The sequence below is a fragment of the Mauremys mutica genome, chromosome 1 (genome assembly GCF_020497125.1).
Source record: "Mauremys mutica isolate MM-2020 ecotype Southern chromosome 1, ASM2049712v1, whole genome shotgun sequence".
Taxonomy (NCBI): domain Eukaryota; kingdom Metazoa; phylum Chordata; order Testudines; family Geoemydidae; genus Mauremys; species Mauremys mutica.
In genome coordinates this window covers 366,530,275-366,540,695 of record NC_059072.1, presented here as the reverse complement: position 1 = coordinate 366,540,695, position 10,421 = coordinate 366,530,275, and positions in this window count along the sequence as shown.

The following is a 10,421-nucleotide window of genomic DNA, read 5'->3' as shown; positions in this document are numbered from 1 at the left end:
GGATCCTGTTTTACCCCTGGGAAGAAAGAGGCTGGCTGGGAGGCTGGGTACTCACCTCCACCAAACCATTCATCTAATCCTTGACCCAAATCTCCTGTAAAAAGAGAAGAGCCCAGAAGATGCTGTCATTGCAATTCCACTGATCACCTGGGGAATAAATGCCCAGTGCTGGGAGGAAGCAGGCCGCAGGGACACCATGAGAATGCTGCCACCTTGAGCACAGAAGCTCCTCAGGTGCCCGTCACTTATCATATCATACTGGGTGTAAAAGCAGCATTATTGTCAATGAACACCTTGGGTGGGAAGATGCAGGAGCAGAAATTTGTGTGTATAGTGCAAGAAGGTGAAACACAGTCAGGACAGATTTCAGCGGTTTTATTACTAGGAGATTACAAAATCCTTGTGACTTTGGTTAAAGGCCTGGTCTACACTAAGGTGGGGGGTCGAACTAAGGTACGCGACTTCAGCTACGCGAATAGCGTAGCTGAAGTCGAAGTACCTTAGTTCGGGCTACTCACCAGTCCAGACGCCGGGGGAACGAAGTCTGCGGCTCCAAGGTCGACTCCGCCACCGCCGTTCGCGGTGGTGGAGTTCCGGAGTCGACCGGAGCATGTGGGGAGTTCGAACTATCGCGTCTTGATTAGACGCGATAGTTCGAACTCCAAGAAGTCGAACTCTCCGCGTCGACCCGCGCGGTAAGTGTAGACCTACCCAAAGTGTACATAGAAACTGAGGATTTGAAGGAGTATTATTAGTGGGGGTACTAGACAATAATCCTGTTGATATGCTAATCGGCAATGATTTCTTCTGTGTAGCTTGGGCTGTTAATGGTAATGTCCCAGGAACTGCTGAGGGAATGGGAGAAAATCTTCTTGATTCCTCCTCAGCGGTGAGAAACTGCATATTTCCAGGGGCTGAGGTGGTTGAGACTGGCTCCTCCCCTGCAGCTGAACGCGGTGTTGCCTCAGAAAGGGAGGGGAGTATATTGCCTTTCTGTGAAAATGCTCTTTCAGCTGTTAGCTGCAAGCCTGTCACAGATGAACCAGGGATAGATCCCACCCTAGGGAGCATAGGGAGATGTGTCCCAGAGGGGAGCAGAGATGGGGGTGATGCAATCTTAGAAACCATTGTGGAGGTTTCATTAACTCTGCAGCTGGAGGCAACATCAGCTCAGGAAGGGAGTAGGATGGAGCGCCAGCTGGTGAGACAACTGTCCAGGCTGTGAGTCCTCCATGGTTGATCAGGGCATAGATCCCACTGTAGAGAGCATAGGGGTGACGTGTCCCAGAGAGGGGCCCAGAGAAGGAAATTGGGTGAGGAATAGTGAGAGAACAGGAATGTCTCCTCACTGCTCACATGGGGGAGGATGGCCAGGAGAGAATGGCAGGTTCAGCATCTGCGCACCCAGGCACTCAGCCTGTGAGTCAGGCTTTGAGAGGGAACCGTGTAACTGATTTCTTGGATGGGAGTAGTCACACAACTGACCTCTAGGGGATAAACAGAGGGATGACGGAGAGTACCCAATCCAGGTCCCGATCTCTCAGGACTTTGGTCCTGACGTATTTGTGAAAACGATCTCTGTCTCGGTAGGACAGGATGTAGAGCCTGACAAATAGTTGTTTGTGAAAATGCTAAAAGGTTCTGGCCAAGCTAGGAGTAGTAAACAAGGAGCCCTTTGGGGATACAGCTTCTCAGCTAACACCTGTAAACAGGCTCAAAGCTTCTTGCAAAAGGGAAACCATAATAAACCTGGTCTGCTGTGTGTAAGGAGAAGCTGCGGCACATCACGGCATTGATAAATATCTGTATGGAGGTATCACCAGTTGGAAAAACACAACGTTTAGCAATGCTGCACAGCTACAAAGAGAGATTATCTATCATGACCCAGAGAAGGCACTTGCTGACTTTTGAGATCACTAGGCTGATCTACAAAATGTTAAAAGATACACAGAACTTTGCAACAACACCTGTGGGTAACACCACAATGTTTGCAACGCTTGGGAGTTGTATGGTCAAAAGCTAAAGAGGGCCTTGTGCAAACTGTCTCTGCATTAGTCAGTGACTAACACTCCTGCAGTAAACTAAGGTAGGGGGAAGTATAATGTTCTGTGCTCCAGAGCAACACCCTGGCACCCCCCTATTTACCCTGGAGATATGATTATGATGTGTTTTATAAAAGTATGGCATGTAAGGTATCAATGGAGAAGTTATGATTTGCTGAATATGGTTATGCTATTTGTGCATGTACCATTTTTGTGTCTAACATTATGAATATTGCCTCTGTACCAGTATTTCAAATGTGTTTGCTCTTGGGTAATACCCACAAGGTAGTTAACATCCAGTCTAGCCAGCACATTGTGGATGAACCATTCAAAGTAATGGCCAATTAGGAAACACAATAGGCCTTAGAAGAAGCATATCCTACCTGACGGACTTTTCTGTGAACATTCTAGCTAGGATATGGCTAAAGGACCCTACTATGATTCATTGAAGCATGAAAGGGAATGTGACCAGCTGATATGATACTGGCCTCCATCTTGTGCCTGTACTTTTCCACGAACTGTGTGGGGAGAACTTTTGTTTGGAAAAAGGATGTTAACACCACATGGCAAAAGCTATAAAAGAGAGAAGCGACATTATAATGTGGCCTCTTTCCCCCCACAACTCAACATCTGGAAACACGTTCAGAACAAGGACTGAACTGGGGATGTGATTCCAGGCTGAAGGGGTTTGTCCCCTGTGTATGGAAGACTGGTGGGCTGTTTGTACCATTGGGTCACACACTGCTTGACTCAATTCCTATCTAGTGTATAGAATTTAGACTGTGATTGTGTTTATTTTTAGGTAACCAACTTTGATCTGTACCCTATTACTTTTTGTCACTTAAAATCTATCATTCTGTAGTTAATAAATCTGTTTTATTATTGGCAATAGATAAGCATGGTAACACGCAACACTAAGAGCTTTTCAAGGCTTTGAAGAGGAAAGACACAATCATTAGTTGCCAGGGAAAAGCATTATACTACTGCTATAGCTATCAAGATGCTCACCAATGACTTTGTCTGCCCCATCTGCTCACAAGTATGCGTGTCACGCTTTGGACTTCAGAGTTACTCCAGAATACACAAGAAGAGATAGCATGAGAACATCATTGTTGAATCGAAAGACTAAACACACACACCTAATACAGTGTGTTGTTTAAAATGCAAAAGGGAATTATGCTCCCCAGGGGCTGGCACATTATCCATTCCCCTTTGAGAGAGGGGTGGACTGGATGAAAAAATTACACTGGTCAGGCTTTTGACCAGGGCAAGACAGGACAGCGCTGGGGTCCTAGGCTGGGGGGCTGAGGGGAACTAGCTGGAGTCTCTCTATTGTTGGTTCGTGACTGGCTAGTGAAAGCATTCATGTAACTGCAGTGGGTGCATCCCTGGCTGTGTCTGGCTGTGTCAGTGCAAGATGTGGAGAAGATTGAAGCTTGTCAAAGCCTCACAGTATAAGAGGGGTCCAGATTGGAATGCCAGAAGGGTCTGCATTACCCCAGGTTGAGGTTGCACCCTTGAGAAATCCATCACCCCAACCCAAAGAATAGGCCCTACTAAACCATGAGTCTACTTTCCTCAGTTATTGATGGAGAATCCATGGTAACGATAGGGAAGTCAGGACTCCTGATTCTATCTGTCATTCTCTGCATGATCTTGGCCAAGTCACAGCTCCCTGTGCCTCAGTTTATTTATCTGTACAATGGGGATATGTTCATAGAGACTTTTTTTGCTAGGTCTTTTGAAGATCCTTCAATGGAAGGTGCTGCACAGTATGACAATAGTTGCTGATGAGAATGACTGATCATTGATTTCCTAGTGACAGCCCCTGTGTCTCATGAATGTGTTTGTGTCTCCATACAGGCATCTTTCTCCAGATCTCTCTGTCTACTATCTACCCATCCATCCTGGGCATTTACAGGCCTATGAAGAGCTAGGTATTATCCCTAGTTTTCTTACTAATCAACTATAATTTTTAAATATCACAAATACACATTTCTGACTCAGCACAGGAAAACCGATGGATACTCCACTCATTTTGCCCTGGCCAGGAGAATTTGTTCAGTCTCATCCCAGTGCTTAAAAACCCATACGCTCCGCACTGGAGAAATACCCCCAATTTGCCAGATGAGCAGGCAGAGTTAAGCTTTGGGAATCCAAGGGCCCCCCAGCCGGGGCAGTGCTGGAAAGTCTGACTCAGCCTGGAACATTAGATTTCAATTTCACGTGGGAGAGATTGGGAGGAATTGAACTGACAGGGGAAGAACAAACCAATGGAAATGCTAATCCATTCTCTCTCCTGTCTACAGGGGAGCGTTCTACCACTGCAGCTCTGGGAGGAGGGCAAGACCTCTGTCCCCAGGACAGGCCCCTGGCTGCCCTCTATCCACAGGAACATTCTGTTGGTGTTGCTTTTACTCAATCTGTTCCCCCAAAGTGACCCCAGTGACTGCGATGTGTTGGCAGGTTTCTGAGCGGGAGCGGAAGTGGAGGCCTCGAGTTCACACTCCAGGAATGGGGAGCTCACAACCTCCAGCTAGTTATAAAAACCTCAGAGTCACCTTGAGACTATGGCGAAGGCTCAGGGTCCCTCCTCCAGCCTTTCCTCTGCATCCCACCCAATGAACAGTCCCTGCCAGAATGGGAGTCCATTTCGCTCTTGGTGTGACAGAAGGACTAATTACGGCAGGAAAGTCAGGACTTCTGGGTTCTGTCATCCTGTCACTCTCCCTGTGTCTCAGTTTACCTATCTGTATGATGGGGATATGTTCATAGTGACTTTCCTTTGCTAGGTGTTTTGACTATACTTCAATGAAAGGTTCTGCACAATATGGTCATAGTTACTTATGTGATTTACTGATTTCTGATCCCTAAGCGACAGACCTGTGCGCCTGCAGAAACTGCTTATGCCTCCACTTGGGCATCTTTCTCCAGATCTCTCTGTCTGCTATCTATCCAGCCATAGAATCATAGAATATAAGGGTGAGAAGGGACCTCAGGAGGTCATCTAGTCCAACCCCCTGCTCAAAGCAGGACCAGTTCCCACTAAAACATCCCAGCCAGGGCTTTGTCAAGCCTGACCTTAAAAACCTCTAAGGAAGGAGATTCCACCACCTCCCTAGGTAACCCATTCCAGTGCTTCACCATCCTCCTAGTGAAATAGTGTTTCCTAATGTCCAACCTAAACCTCCGCCTCTGCAACTTGAGACCATTACTCCTTGTTCTGTCATCTTCTACCACTGAGAACAGTCTAGATCCATCCTCTTTGGAACCCCCTTTCAGGTAGTTGAAAGCAGCTATCAAATCCCCCCTCATTCTTCTCTTCTGCAGGCTAAACAATCCCAGTTCCCTCAGCCTCTCCTCATAAGTCATGTGCTCCAGCCCCCTAATCATTTTTGTTGCCCTCCGCTGGACTCTCTCCAATTTATCCACATCCTTCTTGTAGTGTGGGGCCCAAAACTGGACACAGTACTCCAGATGAGGCCTCACCAATGTCGAATAGAGGGGAATGATCATGTCCTTCAATCTGCTGACAGTGCTCCTACTTACACAGCCCAAAATGTGTTAGCCTTCTTGTCAACAAGAGCACACTGTAGACCTATCCTGGGGATTTACAGAGTATCAGACCCTATGGAAACTTAGTTTTCTTAGTAATCAAATATAATTTTTTTTAAATATACACAAATACACAGAGCAGCCAATTCCTCTCTGACTCAGCACAGAATGCAAGAGTTCTCATCTCCCTTTGGGAAGGTCCATTAATTACTGTTTACTCCTAATGCTGGATAAAAAATACAGAAGCACAGACATGGAAAGATACATTAGCTAGAGTGTCTCTAGTCTCCAGCCTGTTTACATCCAGATGCCACTTCTCCTCTAGCGGCTGAGTGAACCCCCCTGGGGTTGCACAGAGCTATATTATAAATGGAGCACACACCTGTGTCGGCTCTGGGATGCTGCTGCATTTGCTGGGGTGAGAGAGGTGTGGGACACGGCTACCTGAGGGGGATTCCCAGGGAAGACACTTCCTTCTCAGGATTCACAGGTACCCATCTCCTGCTGAGGAGATCATCTGCTCGACAAAACCAATGCAACTTGGGTGTGGTGGGATAGGGAATAGGTCTGAGGTCCTTTCCTCTCTGCACAGCCATTAAATGTGCAAGGGCCTTTGCCACAGGTGATGTTTGCTTCAGTAGCATGGGCAAAAATGTCACTCTTTGCTGTGCCCCCCTGCTCCGCCCTCATAGGCTGGTGGCCACAAATCCCAAGATGGCTGCATTTCAGTGGCACAGTGGATCCTTCAGGACGAAAGGTGTCAGTAGATGGGTAATAGAAGGCCAAATTCTGAGGCTATGGCCTGTAATTTGCTCAGGTTTCACTTAGGCAAAACTGCCCTTGGAGAGTAACTGAGTAAAGAGCTCAGGAGCCAGCTGTGTGTTAATGCACAAAGACTGTCACCTCCTTCTCTTGCATTTCAGGGCTCTGGATGTTAAGGGGGGTGCAGGGGGGAGGGCTGTTCCCTGACTTTTATCTGCTGGAAAGCATGGAGGTGCTTGGGCTCCCCACTCCTCTAAGAATTTTTCAACATGGGTAAGACATATTTTCTCCTAGCTTCATTTGAGAAGTTGGCTGAACTGTTACGCCTTATACTTTAAAAAAACAATTGAGCTGGAAGCAGACACCCAGCACGAGAAATTACAGTCCAAACGCTAAAAGTTTGGCAAACATGTAAGGAACTGAAAATGAGGTCTCCTAATTGAATGTTTCAGATAGTCTCAATCCATTTGTGAATAACATTCATCTAAGCTCTTTGCTCCAACAATGTATGTGGCAAGGAGTCCCACGGGCAAATAATGTAAACAATTTTATTTTCTCAGTGTTATATGTTCAGACTTTCAGTGTAATTGAATGTTCCCTTGTTCATGTGTTCTGAGATGGAGTAAATTTAAATACCTGATCTTCTTTCTTTAAAGATAAATTCATAAGCTTTAAGGCCAGAAGGGACAATTAGATCATCCAATCTGACCTCCTGTATAATACAGGACATTACATTTCATCCAGTTACCCCTGTATTGAGCTCCATAACATGTGTTTTACTAAGACCTGGTCTACACTAAGACTCAAAGGGTAAGGGAATACAAGGGTCATCTAGTCTAACCCCCTCCCAAGAAGCAGGATTTGTTGTGTCTAAACTTTCCCATACAGATGACTATACCATCTCCTTTGGAAAACCTCCAGCAAAGCAGCTTCCACAACCTCCCAGGGTGTCTCTTCCATTGTCTTCCTGTTCTTACAGTTAGGGAGTTTTTCCTGAAATTTCATCTAAATCTGCTATGCTGAAGTTTGAACCCATTGCCTCCTGTCCTGCCCTCCTTGGCAAGAGAGAACAACTTTTCTCCATGGGTTTGTTTTATAGCAGCCTTTCCATTATCTAAATATCAATGTCATGTCACCCCTCAATCTGCTCTTTTCCAAAGTAAACATAGACTGTTCCTTCAGCCTTAGCGCGTATGGCTTGTATTCCATCCCTTGGATCACAGTTGTCTCTCACCTCTGGATGTTTTCCAGTTCCTCTACCTCCTTCCTATACATTGGTGACCCAAACAGTACTCCAGCTGAGGCCTAACCTGCATCGAACAGAGCAGTACTATCACTTCTCGTGACTTGTATGCTATGCCTGTGTTAATGCAACCCAAAATTGCATTTGCTTTTTTTGCAATAGCAAAACCATCCACACCTCTGAGAGAATGTAGCTATACCAACCTTATCCCAGTGTAGACAGCATGAGGTTGACAGAAGAATTCTTCCATCCACCTCGCTACCACCTCTTGGGGAGGTGGATTAAGTATGCTGACAGAGGAACCCCTGCCGTCAGTGAAAGTAGCGTCTACACTTCAGTGCTAAGGCAGTGCCACTGCGGCATTTTTAGTATCGACAAGCCCTCAAGCCTATCTTCCAGAAAAGCATCCAGTCTAGATCTGGAGAAGTGCAGAATTGGAGAATCCACCACTTCCCTTAATAGTTTGTTCCAACAGTTAATCACCCTCAGTCCTAAGCATTTGGTCCTTATTTCCAACTGAATTTGTCTGGCTTCAGCTTCCAGCCATTGGGCCCTGCTCTGCCTTTCTCCGCTAGATTAAATAGCCCGGTATTACCCACAGTTTAATCCCTATGAAAGTCTCCGTTTGATCGTCTTTTTGATAAGATAAATAGATGAAGCTCTTTAAGTCTCTCTCTCTGTCTGCCATTTTCTCCAGTCTCGAATCATTCTTGTGGCTCTTTTCTGCAGCATCTCCAATTTTTCAACCTCCTTTTTGAAATGCGGGCCCCAGGACTGGATGCAATCGATTTCTCCAATGCCACGTGCAAAGGTAAAATCCTCCCCCTGCTCCAACTCACCACTTTTCTGTTTATGAATCCATGGAACATATCTGCCATTTTGGCCAGAGCCTCACACTGGGAGCTCACAATGTGTTGGTTTTCCACTATTACCACAAAATCCTTTTCCGGGTCCCTGCATTCCATAATACAGTGCCCCAGTCTGTGGGGTGGGCCTGCGTTCCCTGTTCTGAGATGATCACTTTGCATTTAACCGTATTAAAACATTTTGTTTGCATGGACCCAGCTCACCAAATGCTCCAGATCAAGTGTTATGCCTGCCCTGGCCTAATCATTTTAACCACCTTGCCAATCTTTGGGTTTTCTGCTAATTTTATCTGCAATGATTTTCTATTTGTTTCCAAATAAATGATGAAAATATTGAATAGCAACTGGCCTAGAACTGATCCATCCAGAAGATAAGAACCTAAGAGTGACCATGCTGGGTCAGACCAAAGGTCCATCTACCCCAGTATCCTGTCTTGCAACAGTGGCCAATACCAGGTGCCCCAGAGGAAATGAACAGAACAGGTAATCAGCAAGTGATCCATCCCCTGTGGCCCATCCTCAGCCTCTGCAAACCCCCATCCCTGCCCACCTGGGCTCATAGCCATTGATGGACCTATCCTCCATCAGCTGATCTAGTTCTTTTTTGAACCCTGTTACAGTCTTGGCCTTCACAGCATCTTCTGGCAAGGAGGTCCCAAGGCTGACTGTTCATTGTGTGAAAAAAAATCTTCCTTTTATTTGTTTTAAACCTGTTGCCTATTACTTTCATTTGGTGACCCCTTGTTCTTGTGTTATCAGAAGGAGTAAATAACGTTTCCTTATTTACTTTCTCCACAGCAGTCATGATTTTATAGACCTCAATAATATCTCGCCTTTAGTTGTCCGCTTTCTAAGCTGAAAAATCCCACTCTTATTAATCTCTCCTCACATGGTAGCCTTTTCATAACCCTAATCGTTTTGATGCCCTTTTCTGAACCTTTTCCAATTCCAATATATCTTTTTTGATATTGGATGACAACATCTTTCTGAAAATCTAAGTACACTATATCCACTGGATCCTCCTTGTCTGCATGTTTGTTGACCCCCCAGATAATTCTAGTAAATTGGTGAAGCATGCTTTCCCTCTACAAAAACCATGTTGACTCTTCCCCAACAAATTATGTTGATCTATGTCTGAAAATTTTCTTCTTTACTAAAGTTTCAAACAGTTTGCCTGGTACCGAAGTCAGGCTTACTAGCCTGTAATTGCCATGGTCACCTCTGGAGCCCTTTGTAAAAAATGGTATCACATTAGCTAGACTCCAGTCATTTGGTACAGAAGCTGATCTACAGACTACTCTTAGTAGTTCTGCAATTTCACATTTAAGTTCCTTCAGAACTCTTGGATGAATACCCTCTGGTCCTGGTGATTTATTACTGTTTAATTTATCAATTTGTTCCAAAACCTCTTCTAATGACACCTTAGTCTGTGACAATTCCTCAGATTTGTAACCTAAAAAGGATGGCTCAGGTTTGAGAAGCTCCCTCATATCCTCAGCCGTAAAGATTAAAATAAAAATTAATTTAGTTTCTCCACAGTGGCCTTATCATCCTTGAATGCTCGTTTAGCATCTCAATCGTCCACTGCTTATTTAGCAGCCTTCCTGCTTCTGATGTACATAAAGACATCTTTGCTATTACTTTTATGAGTCCTTGGCTAGTTGTTCTTCAAATTCTTTTTTGGCCTTCCTAATTATATTTTTATATTTCATTTTTCAGGGTTTATGCTCCTTTCTATTTGTTCACTAAGATTAAACTTTCACTTTTTAAAGGATGCCTTTTTGTCTCTCACTGCTTCTTTTACGTTGTTTTTAGCCAAGGTGGTATATTTTTTGGTTCTCTTACTATGCTTTCTAATTTGTGGTATACATTTAAGCTGAACCTCTCTTATTGTTTCTATAAAAAATTCCATGTTGCTTGCAGGGATTTCAGTTTTGGCACTGTACCTTTTTA